This window comes from Triturus cristatus, chromosome 9 (genome assembly GCF_964204655.1).
Source record: "Triturus cristatus chromosome 9, aTriCri1.1, whole genome shotgun sequence".
NCBI classification, from domain to species: Eukaryota; Metazoa; Chordata; class Amphibia; order Caudata; family Salamandridae; genus Triturus; species Triturus cristatus.
Genome location: NC_140592.1, coordinates 263,043,612 through 263,065,183, shown reverse-complemented (window position 1 = coordinate 263,065,183; position 21,572 = coordinate 263,043,612). Strand labels below are relative to the sequence as shown.

Sequence of the window (21,572 nt, the reverse complement as noted above, 5' to 3'; positions counted from 1 at the left end):
TCTACGCACACTGCCATCACATTTAGGATTTTTTATACAAAAAAGAAAACACAAACAAATTGCAAATAGATACAAATCTACTAACACAAAATCTGAAACTAAATACATTTCACAAATGCCAACCTTGAAACTTAACAAAAAATATAAAACAATAGAGACCAGGCAGTTCACTTTCCCACTCATGGATGCTCCCAAAAATTATTTTGCGTGTGGTACATTCTAAAACAAGCAGGCACACACAGAGCAGGGTTAGAAGGACACTCAGGGCAGTACATATGAGTCTCCTTCCGCATACCTCTTCACCAACAGACTCTACATCTCCTACTGGGAAAGTCTTTGGAGGGTGTGGGAAGAATGGGATCAGGAAAGTGGCGATCTTTCAATCTAGCCACATCCTTTACCACTCCAACTCTAGGAACACTTGCCTCTTCCACTACAACAAGGCTGCTTATTACAAACTCCTGAAACTTAGCAAAAGTCAGCTTTGACTCAGGACAAGAATCATTGAATACAACAAAAGCATTAAAGGTTGCCAAGTGGAAAAGATGGATAGCCAACTTCATATACCAAATCTAAGCCTTACGAAGAGCAGTGTAAGGTTCCAACCTCTGATCTACTCTGTCAACACCACCCATGTGCCTATTACAGTCTAAAAAGCACACAGGTTTGCGCGCTTCAGCAACCTGACCCCAAACAGTCACAGGTGAAGTGCTTTCATCATGGATGGTAGCCAGCATGTAGACATCTCTCCTGTCTGAAAACTTCACAGATAGAAGTTCCTCGCAATGCACTGCACAGTCCCTGCACAAGCTTTTGACAAACAAGTTATTTTGGGAAACCTTTACGGTTAGAGCAGATTGTGCCACAAGCAACAGTGTCCACTTTGGCCAATTCCCTGAACAACCGCACACCAGTGTAGAAGTTATCTACATATAAATGGTGACCTTTGTTAAAAAGTCCTCTACCAAGTTCCCACACAATTTTATCAGTCACTCCAAAAGTGGACGGACAACCGGGGGGTTAACCCTGGATTTCTTACCGGTGTACACCCTGAAATTAGAGATATATCCAGTGCTACTGTCACACAGCATATTCAGCTTAATTCCATAGTGTGCCCTCCTACTAGGAATGTATTGCCTAAAAACCAAGCGGCCCTTGAACAAGACCAAAGACTCATCCACTGCTAATTCTTTCGCTGGAGCATAGATCTCAGAAAATTGATCTACAAAGTGATCAATGACCGGCCGAATCTTAAAAAGACGGTCACAATCAGGGTGCTCTCATGGCAAAGTTAAACCATTATCGACAAAATGCAGCATCAAAAGCAGAAGCAAATACCTATCACCACACATGACTGCTGGAAATATAGCTGTTGCCATCAAGGGACTATTAGATCAATATGAAGACATTGTTGGTTTCCTTAGCAAGCCCATCACAAAAGTTAAACCCAAGAACTTCATCATCTCTTCCAGATTTGTGGGAGTCCACCAGGTAGCTCTGGAGTTGGGCCTAAGGCTGGCACTGTTGTCCCTCTAAAACTGTTTGGCATACAAATTAGTCTGCTCAACAATCTCTGCCAAAAATACATCGTCCATAAACAACTGACAAAAATGTATTGGTAAAAAAGTTTCTGTATTCACTCTACACCATGGAACACCAATAAAGTCTGGCAATGCCAGCTGCACCATGCCTGGGGCAACCCAGAGGTCATCACTTCCAACAGGAAGCCTTGTAGCCCAGATGCCTCTTGCTGCACTATCGGCACATCAATGTCCTCCTCTAAACAGGCACTTCATCTACACTAAGAGTAGCTTCATCCGCACTGAGAGTAGCTTCATCATCCGGTGATTCCATGTGGAGAGAAAACTCACCGCCTAGATCTTCCCCTCCCTCCTCTGCCTCAGATGCAGAGTCATTCACTGAACCATGGTCAGAGGAAGATTTAAAAAGCATACCAACAACCTGCTGAGCAGTAATCCTGTGGCTAGCCATTATCCTTACTAAGAAAGGAGACTGCACAAACAAGTCAACAACAACCAACACTGTGCAAAATAAGTAAGTAAAACAAATGTGTGCCTTTATCACAAAGATCCATATACTCAAAAAGTATACGATTCACATGCAAGAGACAGCTACACTCACCAGCACCTACTCTGCAGAGAGATAGCAAAAACCAATGATATCCCACTAGAAAGAAAAAAACAAAACCAATTACTAACAAGACAACAAAATACACATCGAGCACAAATGCAAAACATTTTTGACTATTATTACACCATTTGCAAAAAACACATTCATGCAGAGAAATGAAACTGATTTACATTGTACAAAAAAAGTCTCTTACCAAACACATGCAACTACACAAACAGCAGACCCACCAGTAACGAAACCGCAACCTCGAACAGTCTAAAGAGCAAAAGCCTTGAACTAGAACAGAAAGGGAGAAATAAAGCATTACAATTGCAATTCTCAAGAAATAAAACAATTAACAATAGAACACACTATGTCACTACCCAAATGGTCAATCTGCCAGATGGGCCTTCAAATAGGGCTGAGAAAAATGGGGGGTGATCTTGCCCAAGGGATCGGGTGAGGTTGTCTGCCAGGCCGATCTGCCCCCCAGGTGGGGCAGAAAACAGAAGACAGAAATGTGTCCCCTTTGCAAAAGAAATAAATCCCTGGTGCCTAGTAGGGTTTTCTGCCTCCCCCCTGCCGCCTAGGGCAGAAAGGCCCAAAAAAGGGGCAGTAAAAACATTAACCAAATTTGACCCCCTTGGAAGCAACCATGTCACTTCCATTACACACAAACTAAAATCCCTGGTGCCTAGTGGGTTTTCTGCCCCCCCCGGGGGCAGAAAGGCCAAAATAACGGGCCGATCTGCCCCCGGGGGGGGGGGGGGCCGAATACACATATAAAAAAAATCTGCCCCCTGGAAGCTACTCTTGCCCAAGAGGTCACTTCCATTTTAATTTTAAAGAAGTTCCTGGTCTCTAGTGAGGTAAAGGGCCGATCTGTCCCCAGGGGGGGCCGAATACACACTAAGAAAATCGCCCCCTGGAATGACCCTTGCCCAAGGGGTCGCTTCCATTTTAATTTTAAATTACTCCCTGGTGTCTAGTGGGGTTTTCTGTCCTCCCTGGGGGCAGAAAGGCCAAATAAACGGGCCGATCTGCCCCCAGGGGGGCAGAATACACATTTAAAAAAATATGTCCCCTGGAAGTGACCCTTGCCCAAGGGGTCGCTTCCGTTTTTTTATTTAAATCCCTGGCTCTAGTGGGTTTTCTGCCCTCCTCCCCCCGAGGCCAGAAACATCAGAAAATGCAGGCGATCTGTCCCCAGGGGTGTAGAAAAGTCTTACAAATATTTTGGCCCATAAGGAAGCGACCCTTGCCAAAGGGGTCGCTTCAATTTAAATTTCAACACACTCCTTTGTGTCTAGTGGGGTTTTCTGGCCCCCCTGGGGGCAGAAGGGTCAAATAAACAGGCCGATCTGCCCCCGGGGCGGGGGGGGGGCAGAATACACTTTAAAAAAAATGTCCCTTGGAAGCGACCCTTGCCCAAGGGGTCGCTTCCATTTTAATTGTTTAAAGCTCCTTGGCTCTAGTGGGCTTTTCTGCCCCCCCCTCCCCTTGGGGCCAGAAACACCCAAACAATTGGGCGATCTGTCCACGGGGAGGCAGAAAAGTCTTAACATGTTTTTGCCTCCTAAGGAAGCGACCCTTGCGCAAGGGGTCGCTTCCTTTACAGAAAAAAACATCCCTGGTGTCTAGTGGGGGCATTCATGCTGCACGATTGCGATGCTGTGCGTGATCGTGCAGCTGGAATGCCCTGCATTGAGATATCAAGGGAGAGGAAACACTCTTTCCACTCCCCGATACCTCAATGCGTGACGATCTGCCCCCCCGCCCCACCGGAGCACAGAAATGTACCTTTGCCTCCCTGGACGCCTGGAAGCAAATGGCTTTCAGGCGTCCAGCGCTTCCTGATGATGTTGGCGCGTGCTGTGTGTGCTGATGTCACAGGATCGCCGAAGGAGGGTGGAGGTTGGCAGCGGAAACCCTTTGCTGCCGTCCCTGCTTGGGGGTGCAGATGGGCTGCCCATGGGGGGGGGCACCAGTGCTTCCCCCATGGGTGGGTGCCATGACGGAGCGGTTCCATCATGAGCACACGCCCACCGTGGCTCATGATGGAACCACTCCGTCATGAGCACCAAAGGGGCTAAATTTAGCATTTTAGTTCTGTAGCGGGTTGTGGGTTTATTGGGGAATAGGGTGGGAAGTTATTTTATTGTTAAGTAATTCTTCGGTATTGATAATTAATTTATTGTTAATTAATTATTAATTGGTAATTAATTTTTATTAATTGATTAATTGCTAATTATATTAATTGTATTAATTTTTTATTGGAGCGGATTGTGGGTTTATAGGGGAATAGGGTGGGAAGTAAATTAATTATAATAAATTAATACATTTTTATTTTTTGGTATTGATAATTAATTTGTTACTTAATTGGTAATTAATTTGTATTAATTAATTGATAAATGTTAATTGTGTTAATTCAGTTGAGGAGCGGGTTGTGTGTTTATAGGGGAATAGGATGGGAAGTACTTTATTAAAATTAAGTAATTTCTTAATATTTATTGGTATTGATAATTAATTTATTATTTAATTAATTGGTAATTAATTTTTATTAATTGATAATTATATTAATTGTGTTAAATTTTATGCGGAGTGGGTTGTGTGTTAATTGGGGAATAGGGTGGGAAGTAATTTAATGTTATTAAAGTAATTATTAATTTTAATTTATTGGTATTTATAATTCATTTATTGTTAATTTACCCATACGCTATCCAACACTTTCCCTACTGTTGCACTCTCTGGAGTGGGAATAGTAATTTTTACCCATACGCTAGCCAACACTTTCCCTACTGTTGCACTCTGGAGTTTGAATAGTAATGTTTACCCCTATGCTATCCAACACTTTCCCTACTGTTGCACTCACTGGAATGGGAATAATAATTTTAATCCTTTCGCTATCCAACACTTTACCTACTGTTGCACTCTCTGGAAGGGAATAGTAATTTTAATCCTTTCGCTACCCAACACTTTCCCTACTGTTGCACTCTCTTGAGTGGGAATAGTAATTTTTACCCCTACGCTATCTAACACTTTCCCTACTGTTGCACTTTCTTGAGTGGGAATAGTAATTTTTACCCCTACGCTATCCAACACTTTCCCTACTTTTGCACTCTCGAATGGGAATAGCAATTTGTACCCCTACGCTATCCAACACTTTACCTACTATTGCACTCTCTGGAGTTGGAATCGTAATTTTTACCCCTACACTATCCAACACTTTCCCTACAGTTGCATTCTTGGAGTGGGAATAGTAATTATTTTCTGTCCGCTATCCAATATTTTTCTGTATTGTTTTAGTTAATGTTGTGTATAACTTATTTTAAAAACATGAAAAATATTGTTTTTTTAATTTGTTATATTTTTATTTATATTATTTTTGTATGTGTATATGTGTAGTTATAATTTATAAAACGTTTTTAACAATGTATAAGTTATTAAAATAATTATTTATGAATATTAAGTATATATTATATATTATATGTTTAATTTATTTTAGCATTATATGTATTAGTTATTAGTTTTACACATTTGTAAATATTTTTTACAATGTTTCTTTTATTTATATGTATTTACTTTATTTTACATTATTTTTTAACATTTAAAAAAAAGATATTTTTGACATTGATATTTTTTTCTTAATATTTTTGTACTTACCATGATGTAGATAGGATGTCGATATTCTTGACTTCGATTTTTTTGTACCTCAATATTGTTGTAGTCGATATTTTGTGAGTGATTCCTTGTTTACTTAGCTAATTAATCTTCAATTTTCAAAACTAGTGGGGAGTCCTTTTGTGGAGTTTTCATTGTGTTACTGTAACTTAAGTGTTGCACAAATACTTTACACATCACCTCAAGTTAAGCCTGACTGCTCTGTGCCAAGCTACCAGAGAGGGAGCGCTGGGTTATTTAGGTTGTGTATCTGACTTAACCTGACTAGGATTGTGGCTCATGCTTGGACAGGGTTTACACTCTGCCAACCAGAAACCTCAATTTCTAACACCGGTGGAGGGAGCCCAAGGCTCGCCACCAGGAGCAAAACTAGACCGAGAACGTTAAAATTGGCCCAATGGAGCCCAAGATATGCCCTTTTAAAGTTTTGGCACATTTGACTTATTTTTCCCTTTATTGGCAGTCATGACCAGTTTTGCCTCCTGGGTGTGCCAGGGCCTGGAGGCTGCCCCCATAGAAAAGAGATTGCGGGAAACCATTGTCGCGCTTTCCCCACAAGTACGGGAAGAGGGCCCAGGACCCCATCCCTGACTTTGAGAAGAAGAAACTGATGAGGGGGCTGCCATTGCACTCCCTCTATCTAGGCAGTGAGGAGCCCAGGACTCCATGCCTGGGCCCTGAAGAGAAGGATACCACGAGGGATCGCGATTGCGCTCCCCTGCCAATGCAGGAAGGGGCCCAGGACCCCATCACTGGGCCCGAGACACTGAGGATAGAAGGTGGCGTGCCGCAGCACTCCCCCCCCAACTGTGACAGGCCCAAACCCGTGCCCATGTATGATGGGAGAGGGCGGCCACTACACAGCTGGCAGGGATGGGAAGAAAAGAGTGCGGGCTCCTGCGCTGCATGTGGGAATGCGGTGCATGCAGGGAGCCGCCTCGGGGCAGCCTGGGGTGGGCGCCCAAGGCTGCCCCCACGGAAGTGAGAGCTTTGGGGTGCCTTGGTGGGACTGGACACTCCCTTTACCCCAAAACCAGGAAAAGCGCTAGCGGCCTGATTCCACTTGGTCCCAACATAGAGGAAAAACAGAGAAAAAAGAAGACGCAGCTCTCCCCGGCACAGCTCAAGGGGCATTAATAAAATATGAATGAAGCACACAAGGAGTGCCTGCGTAATGGCATCTGGGGCTTATCTCTTTTGCCCTGTGTTGACCGTGTTTTGCACTCTGTGGTGGCCCTAGGATGACGAGGTCATCACTAACAAATTCAGGAAGTGCGGGGTGGAGGAGCAGGGCAACCTTCCCCCAAGTTTCGATGGGACTCAAAATAATAACCCTCCAGTATTTTCTACAAGCATTCCCAAGGCTTGCGCGTTTGCTCCAACAGCTGGGAGTGCTGCGCCCTCTAGGGGCAGAGTCTATGGCTGCAGTCTCTGTGGCCTGAAGGTCTTCAATATGAGAATGTATTGCTCTGTAAACATTTTCTAGGAATGAAAGATTGTAATTGCACATGTTGTGATTATAAATGTGTTTACTTTTAGATGTTATGTCTAAAGTTATAAATGTGATGCCCCTTAGGGACTATGTTTAAAGTGCGTAATCAGGCTAAACGTTTAGGAGTCATACTGCGCAACAACACCCTCTAGTGGTGAAGGTCTATAATTGTATTGTGTTGTGATTTTAAATGAAATACCCTTTAGGGGCTATATTTAATTGCATGATTCATGCTAAAAGTTATGGTGAGTATACAAATCAACCAGAGTGCATAGACATTTTCTTTTGGGAATGTTTTAATGGAAAATGATGCTGACAACCATTCCCATTCAAAAGTATACATGCTGTACTAAAAATATTAAGTGTGTTCATTCAAAGTTAATTTCAATTATTGCACTTTAATACAAGTGACTATTTTGGCATGTTATTTGTTGATCTACATCAATCTTTGGTAGGGGTGAGAAGGATTAGCAATGTAATCCAGAAGTATTGCCATCCGCTTAAGTATATTTATATACTTCTGCATAGTATTGAGTGGTGTGTTTAATAAATGTACTTTTTCCCTATTCAAAAGAAAAAGCACAGACTGGGCAATCATGTATTGAATGCTGTTATTGTGTATCCATGAATGGTGATTACTAGTCCACACCACCTCCCTTGAGTAGGCCTTGGACTGCTCTGCTTTTCTACTCAGAGTCAAGCGCTACAATTAATGTTTGGTTCCCAGTGGAGCACAAATGTAGACCCATTACTTGTGCAGGCCGCACAACTATTGAACCATTTTCTTACACTCTTGTTATTGAGAAATTGACGATAGGGAAGATTATCAAATAAATTAATGGGTTGAAATCATCTGTAGGGTGGTAAGTTACTATGATCCCATTAGTTTTGTGTGTAATTTGGTAATGAGAGTGCATTGATCTTTTACAATTCCACTATTCAAAAATATGATTTTGTGTCTGCATGTATCAAGAATTTGACTTCTGGTGTAGGCTGGTTAAGACAATTCATGTAACCTTCTTGTGTTTCCTGGTTCCCAGTCAGTATATAAAAAATATCATCAATGTATGCTCTCAGAAGTTTGATAGGAGATTTCAAGGGGTTTTTATGATACATTTACTGTTCCTCATACTGAGTGACATAAGGAACAGCTAGTTCAGGGCCCAAAGAACATCCCTTCACCACCATCTTGATCTCTAAATACAAATCTCTGTTGAGTATAAACATATTATTTTTGAGTGCTCTTTCTGCCAACATTAAGGTGGCGTTGGTGGGAATTCCATGTGATCTGTTGTGTGATATGCTGTGGTGTTGTTCCAAAAAGCAGTCCAGTATTTCAATAGCATCAACCATTTGGTATGTTGGTGTAAAGAGACTCAACATTTAAAGTAACAAGAATTTGTTGTTTGGGATCGAAGCATGATGCCATCCTGATTTTGTGAACTGTGTCCTGAACATACAATTACACTTTAGGAATAAATGGTTTTAGAAATACTTCTATATATTTTGAAATTGGATCCATCATAGACTCACATCCAAATAGATTTGGACTTTCTAGTGTTTGTTCCACATTTTTATGGGTATTGAGGGTATTGCATTTTTGTTGTTCAAAAAGCTATGTTCTTTTTCATTCAGTCCGCCTTGTTCTAGGCCCTCATCATTCTCGGCCCACGATGTGTTTTTGCAATTTTGTTGTGGGTTTATGGGAAAGGCCCCTGTAATGTTTATTCTTGGAAATGTATCAGGTCCCTTCTGTTACATACATGTCCATATTAAAGCTGCGTTGCCTCCACCTTTGTCCGAATGCTTGATGATTATTATCTCTCTTATTTTGAGTTGGTGTGCTATCTGTATTTTCCTGAAGTCGAATTGTACTCATAGTATCTCCTTCTGGATTCTAAATGTTCTATTCCTGACCTGGCTGAATTTTCAAAATTAATGAGTTGAAGTTGAGTCATATGTGCCAGATGTGATGATCTTAGCACCTCCCGCAGTGCTACCGTGCCCGCAACCACACCGTGTACATCCTCTGGGGCTATATAATAAAGGGGCAAGTGTGTGTGTGGTGAGCTGGGCCCTGGTGGAACTGCGCAGGGCCCGTGACACTGGTGTCGAGGGTGGTCCTCATCGATCCCACCTTCTGGTCCAGCCACTCACCTGTAGCCTCCCCAGTGGACCGGCATGATCTGCCATGCATCGCCACTCACGACCCCTGCGGGCCTAACCTTGCCTGCTGAACCGTCTGTCTCTGTTATTGGCACAGACCTCGCTGTACAGAAGGATAACTGGCTTGCCGGTGCTCCGTCGGAGCAATCAGCATGGCAGCGTAAGTCACTCGCCCATGCTGCTGAAGAGTACACATCTGCAGCCGCTGCAAGCCCAGTGTGGTGCCCTGCCTGCCCACAGCAGAGCACGTCGAAGTGGCCCCTCCCTATCTCCTACAGGCCTCATCACACTCAGCTGGGCGGTCCTTTGCTCAGCCCACTCCAAGAGAGCAACCAACTCACTGTCTGCCCCTGCACAGAAGAACTGCCGTGCACGGGTGCTGAAGCCCTGCAACATGTCAAGAGCTACCAGACGGACTGGGAAAATGAACAAGCATTGGTTAATGCAACCCAGTTCCTTCTGAAAATGCCAACAGATCACAAACTCCATTGTTGCAGGCTGCTCCCCCATAGTACTCACAGGACCCCACAGCCATGGCTGACGATATCAACAATGCCGTGCCCCGCAAGGTCTGCCTCACAACCAAACCATCCCACAACATGCGCTAGTAGGCGCACTGCCCCCATTCAGTGAACTCGCCCATGTGGCCACTGCCTAGCTGGAAACTGTGGATCAGAAGGCTGGAAAACTACTTTGTCGCAACACAAGAGACTGACGGCACCGTTAAAAGATTACTCCTGCTCCACTATACCGGTGAGGAAATTTTCAAGATGTTTGAGCATTTACCCAACAAACACTGGGGTGGCAACCAGCAGCAGGGAGAGCGCTCAATGCGCACTTCGATCCACAACTAAACCCCGACTATGAACGCTTCGCCTAGCCGGCCAATGTGAGGGGGAATCCACAGACACGTTTTATGCATGACTGCACAAGCTAGCCTGCACTGCAGATGACCAACCAAAGGAAGTGAGAGCGCAAATCATACAAGGCTGTAGAAATAAAACACAGAGAGGCCTCATCCTGAGGCAGCCCAACGTTACCCTAGATGACATTCTTATTCTGGCCTGATCCAACAACCTGTCCAGTGCCCGGGCTACAGAGATGAACATAGCCACTACACAACATCCAGAAAGGAGCCCCTCAGTGAAGGTAGAACGCGCTGATGCAGTGCGCACATGAGGCAAAATGAACAGGCCCAGGACATCAGCCCGGATCCCGCTGCGGATACTGCGGACGTGAAGAGCACCCACTCGACAAGTGCCCAGTGCAAGGACGTACATGCTTGAAGTATGGCACACTAAACCACTTCTCCACTGCATGCAGAGGTGAGCCCATAGGAAGAGGTGCACGAGGAAGGCGGGCGCCATCGAAAGCGGTAAGACAAATGTCCCTGGACGACTCGGAGACCCAAGGTGCCTCCAAGCCATTACCATGTCACCTGGACTGGCTGGAAGACTCATCTCCTGATGACGAGGAAGAAGCATTCCTCATCTCATTCACAAATGATCTCAAACGGAGAGAATGACCCCAGCCCACGTGCGTGGTTGAGATTGCAGGATCTAGTATCAAGCCCTTTATCGACACCGTGGTTTCAGTGAACGTGATGGGGATCCAACAATACTGGCGCCTCCAGCCACACCCGCCACTGTCTCCAATAACCACCAACATCTTTACATACAGTAGCCAGACATCCCTACCCCTAAAAGGATGAATGACTGTGAGGATGAAGTCAGAAAACCAAGAAAACCACGACTATCTTACATGTCGTCGACAAGGAAGCCAACACCCTCGTTGGGAGCCACACAGCTAAAGACCTAGGGCTGGTGTTTATTGTGTGCACCGTTAAGGCCTTCCAGACAGAGGAGATCCTAGGCCAATTCCCCAATCTATTTACAGGACTCTGGTTCCTGAAAGCCTCACCAATTAAACTGCATAACGTCAAGTCCATCAAGCCGACTGCCTTCCTGCACAGGCGTATGCCTTTTCACCTAAGACCACTTGTCGAGCAAGAGCTAAACAAACTTGAGTAACAAGGGATGATTGAAATGGTATCCGGCCCAATGCCGTGGGTATCCCCCATGGTCATCGCAGAAAAACCAAAACACCCAGGCAAGATACTATTGTGCAGAGACATGCGCCTCCTCAACCAAGCCATCGAACGCAAGAGGCACATAACGCCATCAATGGATGATATCATTACAGACCTAAATGGATCAAGATGGTTCTACAAGCTAGACCTCAACGCTGTGTACCACCAGCTGATGCTAGCAGAAGAGTAGCTATATCACAACGTTCTCAACACACCTGAGGTTACACTGATACAAGAGGCTGAGCTTCAGAATCTTCCCAGCAGCAGAGGTCTTCCAAGACTCGATCCAGTAGACCCTGTCAGGTTTCAAGGCATCATGATCATAAGCAACACCTTAATCTACTTAACAACGGCTGTGGAACATCACCAACACCTCTGGGCCGCATTGAGATAGCTGTATGAACATGGGGTCACCGTCCACAAAGATAAATGCTCTTTCTTCCAGAACTTGATTGAGTTTTTCGGTTATGTCTTTAACCAAGAGTGAGTCCAAGGAGATCCTTGCAAGTCCTACGCCATCAAACAAGCACCTGCTCCAACGATGGAGGTGCATTACTACCTGGGTCGGCCATGTACTGTGGCAGTTTCATCCCAAACCTGGCAACCATAGCTGGGCCCTTACGATCTCTAACCAAGGAAGAAGCTCCCTGGAAGTGGAGCAGCACTGAAGTAGACTCCTTTCAAAAGGTAAAGGAAGCCCTGCTCAACAAAACAACACTGGCCTACTTCAACTCCAGAAGACACACAGAACTGTCGGTTGATGCCTGCCCTGTAGGCCCTGTAGGCTGTACTCACCCAAGAAGTGGAACCCGGCAAGTAGGCGCCACTTGCATTTGTGCTAGCAAAGCACTCACACCAACGGAAGCCCGATAATCACAAATAGAGAGAGAGAGAAGCACTGGCAATCAAATGGGTGTGTGGTCACTTCCATCCCTACCTCAGTGACAGGCTGTTCCACTTGGCCACTGATCACCAACCACTTTTCCCCTTGTTTTGTGGCACAGCACCACATCCTCCACCACAGATCGAACGCTGGGCCATCCATCTACAACACTATCAGATGGAAATGGTCTACAATCTAGGCGCCAAGAACCCAGCCGACTTCCTCTCTCATTACCCGCCTTCCCCTGTGGACAACAGCAACAACAACACAGAAACCACAGAGGATTATGTGAGCATGGTGTTCTTAGGAGCATGTCTCCAAACGCTCAACATCCCATAAATCACCAAAGCGACCAAAGCTGACTCAGACCTGGCGAAAGTCATGGACGCCCTCCAACAAGGCTCATAGCATAATTTCTTGCGAGATGCCAGCAACTGGTAAAGCCCCGAGAATGAACACCTCAGAAAGATGTGGAGAGTACGTGACAAATTGAGTGCCTCAGCTGTGGGCCTCACATTATGAGGAGCATGCATTGCAATCCCGAGAGTCTACAACTCCGAGTGACAACTCTGGCTCATGGAGGTCACCAAGGGACAGTTTCTAATGAAATCTTGGATGAGAGAGAAAGTCTGGTTCCCAGGCCTGGAAACGGCAGTAGAAGATATAATGAGACAATTTCCGTCATGCCAGCTCACAAGTCTCCAAGAGGAGCCGTGCACAGTTCCATGGTCCCAAATAAGCCTCGACTTCGGAAGTTTCTCAGATGGGCGATTAATGGTAGTGATAAGAAACAGCTACTCAAAATATCCCATAGTCTAAGTGGTTGACTCAACAGCTTTCTTGAATGTGGTTCCCGTGCTAGAGAGAACCTCTGCCTTGTTTGGCCTACAACGAGAAAAAAAGACAGATGATGTGCTGCCATTCCAAGGGTTGGAGTTCAGAGACTTGCTTATAACTCTAGGCATAAAACATCGCTGCATCACTCCTCAATGACCGCAAGCCAATGGCGAGGCAGAACGCTTTATGCTCACCTTGAATAAAGCCCTGAGGATCGCAGTCACAAAACGTACCAACCCTGAATTCAGCCTGCACCAATTCTTACCAGAGTACCAGGGAACACCACTCTGCACCACACAACGATCCCCCTGGTCCCTCATTCTCAATGGACACATGCGGGACACCATACCCGTTTCCCGAGAATGGACGCCGACTCCATGTGAGCCAGCGGAAACCCAAGCCAGGCACACCCAAACCAATGAGCGCACAAGCCTGAAAAGACATGCAAAATCCCGATGACTCCTGCCAGTAGACCAAGTAGTGATAAGGAACAGAAAACCAGGATGGAAATTTCAGACGCCTTTTGAACCAGGCACATGGGCAATCACCCATGTAACTGGCACCATGCCCACTGCCAGAAGAGGTCAGGAGACAGTCGCGAGGAATGTGTCGTGGTTCCGGAAGGTAGACTTCCCAAGCCAATGGGTCCCCCAGCCGTAGGGATGAAGAGGCCGCTTGGGAAGACCCTTACCCACCAACTGATCCCAAAGAACCTACCTCTACCTCCCCCACAACTGAATTGCCAAGTATAAGAGAAGGCACAGGGGCCGACTCTCACCGCGATCTGAGACCTGAAGCCATGGACAACTTCTCTCGCCATCAGTGATATAACTTGAGGCCCAATCCACTGCCAAGTCAATGACTCAGAGATTTTGCATGTCAAGCAGAACTGCAAAGGTCAAGGCCAAGTTGTGGAGGGATGTAATGATCTTAGCACTGCCCCAGGGTGCTATGTTGCCCCAGAACCACAACCTGTACATCCTCTGGCAGCATTGGCCAGAGGATGTATGATAAAGGGGCAAGGACCATACGAGGTCTTTAGCCCGTAACCTGCACTTGAGTCCATGCTTCCTTTTCTTTGAGTGTGTGCGGTGAGATGGGCCCTGCTAGACCTGCGCTGGGAACCGTGACACCAGTGATGTAAAAGATGGTTTATTTCGGAGTCCCTATGCGTCTATTAGTTATTCACGTTCCTTGTTTTGAAAGTACGTTTCCAGTCTAAATTTGTGAAAATAAACATAAAGGGGGCAGATTTGTCAAATCTCCCGCGTGGCTGCGCTGCGTTGCGTGACAGGGAATGAGCAGGAGAGCACAATATTTCCAAAGATATGTGTCTCCTCCCCTTGCGCCAGCGCTGACTTCAGCTACTGTGTGCCACGCACCACCTTAGCGCCATAGGGCTATGGTGTGGGTGTGAGTCTAGCATTGGTTTTGTACAGGAAGGGTAGCCTTCCTGTACAAAATACTATGCCTAGACACAAAGCTTTTTCCACTTTGTATGCTTGCTGCACAGAGCAGAATGCATTCAAAGTCAGAAAAGGAAGGAGAAATGAAAGCATTTCTCCTTCCTCGCACCTAGTTTAAAAGGGCGCAGTGTTACCACGCTAATCACAATCTATGGTATTTAGTAAATTGGGTTTAGTGTGAGAGAACTTGGGTGGTTGCATGGGAACACCCATGCACCACCCTTGGTATAACCCCCATGGCGCCAAGTAATGCGAAGTAGTGCTACGCATTACTTTTACGTTATTGCTAGTGTTAAACAAGTGTAGTGCTGGAAAGTAAATTAGGAAAAAAAGATTTTGCGTGGTTTTGCATCACTTTTGTGACGCAAACACAGGGCAAAATCTTAGCAAATCTCCCCCAAAGTGTCTTCAACTTAATTATGACTAAGATGGCTACATTGTGGAGGAAACACAGGACAAACAAAGCGACAATACATGTGCCTCCTCTTCTGTAAGCTGATCTTGTGGCAAGTTAATAACATAATTATCTCTTGTGAGTCTTTCTCTCAATTCCTGTTTTGAACCTTATGGACATATATTTCATGGCTAGATGATACACCGCAGCTGCCTTATATTGATCCTGGATAAAACTCCAATTCTGTGCGCAGGGGGAACGTCATTAATGGACAATTTCTAGCTTCCTCCTAACCTTTAAAAGGGACTGACCATATGGAATTTGTTGATTTACATCTGTACTTTTAACCGCAGTCAATGCTGGGGAACACAGTCACAATATGTGCCACAAATTGTGGTGCTAAAGATTGCGTACAACTGTTTATTCAATTATTTTTGTACATAATCGAATACCTAGGGCGCGAGTACACGGGTATTTAACACTTACAACTATTTGGTATCTTGCTGCTCATAATAACATAAAGGCATTTTTAAATTTGAATACAATTTTGGGGCTGCAGGTACTCTTGAATGAAAGATGAGTGTTGCCCACTGGTGGCCCTCTTGTGGACATCTTTGGTACAAGACCTTCCTTTTGGTGTTTAGTTTTGCCAGCCTGCCCATTCAGCCGCTCCGCAGTTGGTTAGAGAATTCTGACCCAAACATTCTCAGATCTGCCAAGTGTAAAATAAGTGACAATTATCTGTAGATAATAATATAGTAGCTAACAAAATCATTTATTCGTAAGCTTTCGAGATCAGATATCATTTCATCAAGCTGTATGCGAATCTGATTTTGAAACACATATGTGAAACCTTTCTTCTACGCATCTAGTCCATGGTCCCAGAGTCTCTGTAATTTATAGTGAAGGACCTGGCTGAATGTTAGTGTGAAGCCTAACTTTTATCTTTTCACTTGTGACATCAGCGCAATGATACTAGGAAGAGTGTGTAGTCCATTTCATATATTTTAGATCCTAAAAAATCAAGAATCGTCAATCTGTACAGCATTGTTTGGGGTTCTATGAGCATTATTCAAGCCTCCTGTTATACAACATTTTCCTTAATACAGTCTTGCGTGGCACACATTGAAGCATGTGAGGAAATGTGTGGGGATACATGAGATGTAAGTATGGCTACTCCTGAAAGGTTGGTGGATGTGGGGCGAGTCATCTGCATGCTTTGCTCAGCCTTCGCCTGTCACATGCCAATCACAGAGATGTAAAGCATTGAAGGCTAGAACTAGAATCAGTCACGTCAGTTCACCTCTGGGAGGCCAGTGTGGATGGGGTAGAGTCAGTCATGTTTTGCTGCCGTCTTTAAGAGGCTATTCATTTGAGGTCAGGGGCTGAGTCTTTAAATACAAAGGAAGGTAACTGTCATAAGAGCACCGTTGCTCCTGGATTTAAGTGCGCTGTCCTTACTTTCATGAGTGTTTGATGAATCGGTGCTGTTCTATGCCTGTGTGCTCTGCGTGGATCAACTGGATTTATAGCATTGGATCAGACAGTGGAGATCTGGTAATGATGCATATGATAAGCCAACTAGAATTTGTAACCTTGCCATGCTATACTGACGTTTATTGATTGTGTATTATTTATTTATTATCATTGCACTCTATTTCCCTCGTAGGAGTGCAGTAGAAGTGCTGACCTTATTGAAACTGACAGAGTATCCAGTTTAAGACTTCCGGGCAAGTGAGTTTGGTTTTCACTTTTTTTTACTCGCCTTCAGAGGACCATATTAACTCACTTTCAAGGATCTGGGAATACTGTTGGGACCTTCCTTTACCTTGTTTTCGTGCTGCTCCTTTAGTAAGTTCTCATATACCTTTTCAAATATTTGTGTTAACATGACAAAAGCTGGGATGTGGAATTGTAATGCCAGCTGGGACTTGTCACTCTCTCTGAATTGGTCGAATGTGTGTTTGTGCCTTTGTGTATTTCTTCTGTTCTGGCAACAGCTGCTGATGATTGGATCATGTTTCTATCCGCATGGGGACCAGTGTTTATTCTCCTCGCAAGAATGCACACAAACAAAACCATCTATTTTTCACTTTTTTGTCCCATACTCATTCTGGTAGTCTTGTTTGTTGATCTCTGACATGTTACTTCTTTCTTTTAGTCAGTGTGGTGTTGAAAAAAGGCATTTTCTGCACTCAAATGTTCATGCTGCTTCTGCTCCTGGTGTCTTCCAGTTGGCCTCTCGCTGTTAGTTAATTGCCTTTAAGTTTCTTATGGCTGACATGATGAGAAAGCTATATGTGCACTCTGTTCTTGCCATTCCTGTTAACTCTGTTCAAAGGGATTTGCTCTAGAGAAGGTAAGAGTTTGCCCCTTGGGTTTTCCTGAGACTGGGGTTTCAGGTTCCTGGCGGCGTGTTTGAAGATTGGCCTTGGTCCCACCTTCTCACTATTCACTCTGCTCCTGAACATGGTTGACCAGGTTTGAACTATGAAACTGTTCTCTTCTAAGAAGTACCAAATAAAAGGTAATCTGAGACAGTTTAGATGTTTTTCATCTAATTTTAATTATGTTGTGTCTCATGCCTCACAGTGTGTGTCTTTCTTCAATGACTGGTATGACTGGTAATTATTTATTTGTACATGATTAGTTAAAATCTTTACAAAATGTCATAAAACATTGAAATAAATGTTTAAAAATTCGTTAATACGTTGCCATTGGCTAAAAATTTACTTATGATCAATTAAGTAACCTTAAAAAGTTTTTTTAGTTGTCATCAGGTGCTCTTAAGTCTTTTACACATTAAATCGAAAAACTTTACGACCCAGCAATTCAGTTTGGTATATTTCGGATTAAAACACAGTATTACAGCTTGTCTACAAGTCCGCGTCCCATACTGCTTAAAGAGAGGGCGTAGTAAGTTATGCCTTAAGTCATTTAATTTAGTGCAAATACAGATCACATGAACAATGTCCTCCTTGCCAGTTTTGCACAGCCGGCACTGCTCTGAGGAGTTATTCCTCTCCCAAGGTGGCAGATGTGGGAGTATAGGAATTACTCCGAGGCGTAATTTCAGAAACCTTTCTTTGATTTTTATTTTCATGCCAGTACTAAGATATACTTGTGGTTGTACTGGCCCGTAGTCGCCCAGCGTTGTCCAACCATGCGCTCTTTTCGCTAGATCATTCTTGTCTTCGATTACTGAAATAATGCGCGCCGACTTTTTTGCGATTTTTTTAAAGGTCAGGTGGTCTGTTGGAATTTCCCATAAGTCTTTCAGGCCCAAGGCTTGAAGTGATTCCAATAGATAGTCTCTGGCCAATGATTTTTGATGACGAAATAGCTCCCCCCATACGTTGGAACTTAAGGAGCCAGTCTCAGCGGTGCGAATCTTGTGCCAGGTTTCTACATACGCGCTCTGCCTTCCTATTGTCTGTTTAATTATTCCAAATTCCAGCCGAATCTGAGCAGGAGAAACGTATTTGGGAAGATTGAAAATGGCTCTATATGATTTGGCCATACGTATGTCCAGTAGGGCGGCATCCTTCCCATGTAGGGATTCGCTCCCGTATGTGATGGTCGGCTGTAGTTTTGCACGCAGTATTTGAAGGAGAGGTTTAAGTGTAAGATCGGGAAGTTTTGCCTTTAGTGATTTGATGGCCAGGTGGATCGTAGTCGCCTTTCCTCGTAGGGATTCAAGTTGTGGCTTGGACATGTTTTTTGCGTCCAGGATTACTCCCAAGTATTTATAGGTTGTTACCAGATCCATTTTCTCTCCGTTCAGGTACCAACAAATTTCCCTTTTTTTCTTATAATTCACAGCCATGGCCTTAGTCTTTTTAAGATTTATTTGAAGGGCGTTTCTTTCAGAAAAAGTATATACAACATTCAAAAGATGTTGAAGGCCCATTGGGGTTCGACTTATTAACACTAAGTCGTCTGCATATAGTAAGTTGGAGAGGATAATTGACCCAAGTTTAGGCGCGTGGTTAGAGCATTTGTCAAGTTCTCCTGGTAGATCAGCCAAATAAAGGTTAAATAAAAGAGGAGCCAGTACGCACCCTTGTTTTAGACCTTTTGTTGTCTTAATAGGTTTCGAAAGGTGTGTTCCTGTTCCAAGTTTGATTTTAATCCAAGTGTTGGAGTGAAGTAGTATTAACACGTCTAAGAGATGTTTTGGTATCCCCCAGTGGCTTAGTTTCTGCCAAAGTTTGTTACGATCTATGTGATCGAATGCGGCAGTGTAGTCGATGAACGTAAGATATAAAGGTGATTTAGTCTCTTTGGCCTGTCCCATCAGCAGGGACAGCGCCATGATGTTGGTTGTGGTGCCTTGGCCTCTGCAGAATCCTGTTTCAGTGATCGGGATAATGGATTTTTCAGCTGCCCACGTTGTTAACTCTTCCAGAATTATGCCTGCAAAGTATTTAGCCTCTACATCTAGTAATGCGATGAGTCGGTAGTTATTTGGGTGCTTCTTACTACCGTGCTTATAAATCGGGCTGATGACTGACCCATACCAGGACTCAGGAAGTATCTGGGTGTATATTAGACTATTGAATAAGGATGCCAACGATTTGCTCCAAAATTCCACGTCTTCCTTATACAACATGGGTGGAATACCATTTGGGCCCGGAGCTCCCGCAGATCGCCCTCTTTTTATTTGTCGTTTTACGTCAGCTGGAATAATTAATTTTTGCCATTGCTCAGCACATATCGAAACTTCTGCCATTGGTGCTAATTTATCGAGCTTAGGTGAGGTCTTAGACCCATTCTCACACTTTTCCTGGAACGTTGTGGGCGTGCGGCTGGTTTCTTTACCTTCGATTTTGGGGCACATGGTTACTGCACGAGGTATGTGTGTTACAGCTCCCTCTGTGATGTCCTCATTGTTAAAATGCAGTGACAAATATTTTGTCCAACCCTCCTCTGGTATGTGTGAGTTTTGACCCCGGTGGTCTGGGTTATTTTTTTTTTTAACCATTTGCCAGAATTTCGAACTATTTTTCTGCTTCCCTTCATAATGGAGCTTTGCCCATAGCTCTTCATTCTGTTCCTTCCTTTTTTCCCATTTCATCCGTTTCAGGTGTTTTTTTGCTGTCTGAAGGGCTGTTCGCAAACTACAATTTGTTGGATCCTTTCGTAACAGCCTTAGTGTTTGATTTATTAGCCGTTTTTGAGTCTTCATTTCTAGGGTTACTAGATTTTTATTAGGGACTCTCATCTCCTGGCGTAACGTGTTTGGCTTGTTGTTTATCAGCTTCTCGCTAATTTTTGTAATGAAGCTTTGCCAGTTATCCAACGCTTTACATGAGGAATTGGCTGCTTGAGTGAAAAGATTTTTAGCTGTTATGCTTACTGACCTAATGTTGTCAATGTTGCATCGTAACCGCCGTAGGTTTGACGTGACTTCCAAGCAGGGGCCTTTGTATAATTCCTTTTCCAATTTTGAGGTGACTTTTATTGTGGTTTCTAAGGGTAGATGGTCGCTGAGGTCACTCATCCCTATTCTGAACATTTTAATCCAGCTAAACATGTTTAAAGATATAAACATGTAGTCAAGATGAGAGGTTTGTTTATTGGAGTGGAAGGTTGCAACTGGTGGGTCGTCTTCGTCATAACGCCCATTTAAGGCCCTTAGGTTGAGATGTTCCAAATTTTGGAGCAAGTTTTTTTGAATACTTAGTTAGTTTGCTGTTTTTTACCGAGCCTTGTGTGGGAACGCCCCATGCCACATTCAAGTCTCGAATAAGGTCGTCATCTTGGTCCTCGCTGATGAGAAGCATGTTAAAATCCCCCGCCATGATGATTAAGTCGGAGTCCTGTTCTTCCCTTATCTTCTCCAAGGCTGCTCCCAAATCTTTTGCGGCCTGTTGCTTTTGTTTTGGGTGTATGTATACATTAATTATGATTACTTCTTGAGGCAGATTCCGTAACCAAAGGGAGATTTTTACCACCTGTATTGCACTCGGGGGAGATATGTGAGAGTCTATTTCTATAATTTCACCTATGGTTTGTATAGATGCAAGAAGCATCAATCCACCTGATCTCTGCCCAAAGGTGGAATTTCTGTTAGCCGGGATACAACATGATGCAAACCCCAATAGGTCTAGTGCTTTTTCTTCCCATGTTTCTTGAAGCAATAGGAGATCAAATCTGTTCAGGTATTGAAGAAATTTCGGGTCATTGCTTTTACTGGCTAAGCCATTGATGTTCCATGAGCAGATGCTGATGTCCCTCTTCCTATTTGAAGGATTAGCTAGTCCTTGCCCTTTTTGTCAAGTTGCGCCAGTCGTTGTGCTCATTGTGCGTTGGATTGACTTCCAATTAGGATTACAATCTCGCGGAAAGTAAGTACTGTAGTTTGGATTTTGTCCTATTTGTGATTTCCTATTGTCTTTGGAGTATGCCCTCGGGGAATTACTCCTAGCACC

General features: G+C 44.1%; 1 protein-coding gene across 1 annotated transcript in view; it reads left to right on the top strand.

Moving 5' to 3' along the window:
• LOC146797710 (plasma membrane calcium-transporting ATPase 2-like) overlaps positions 1-21,572 on the top strand; it is a 2,176,758-nt gene that overhangs the window by 184,075 nt on the left and 1,971,111 nt on the right. The window contains exon 3 of the mRNA XM_085624877.1: positions 16,808-16,989. The gene's annotated coding sequence lies outside the window, so the exon portion shown is untranslated. The remainder of the gene's footprint in view (positions 1-16,807; positions 16,990-21,572) is intronic.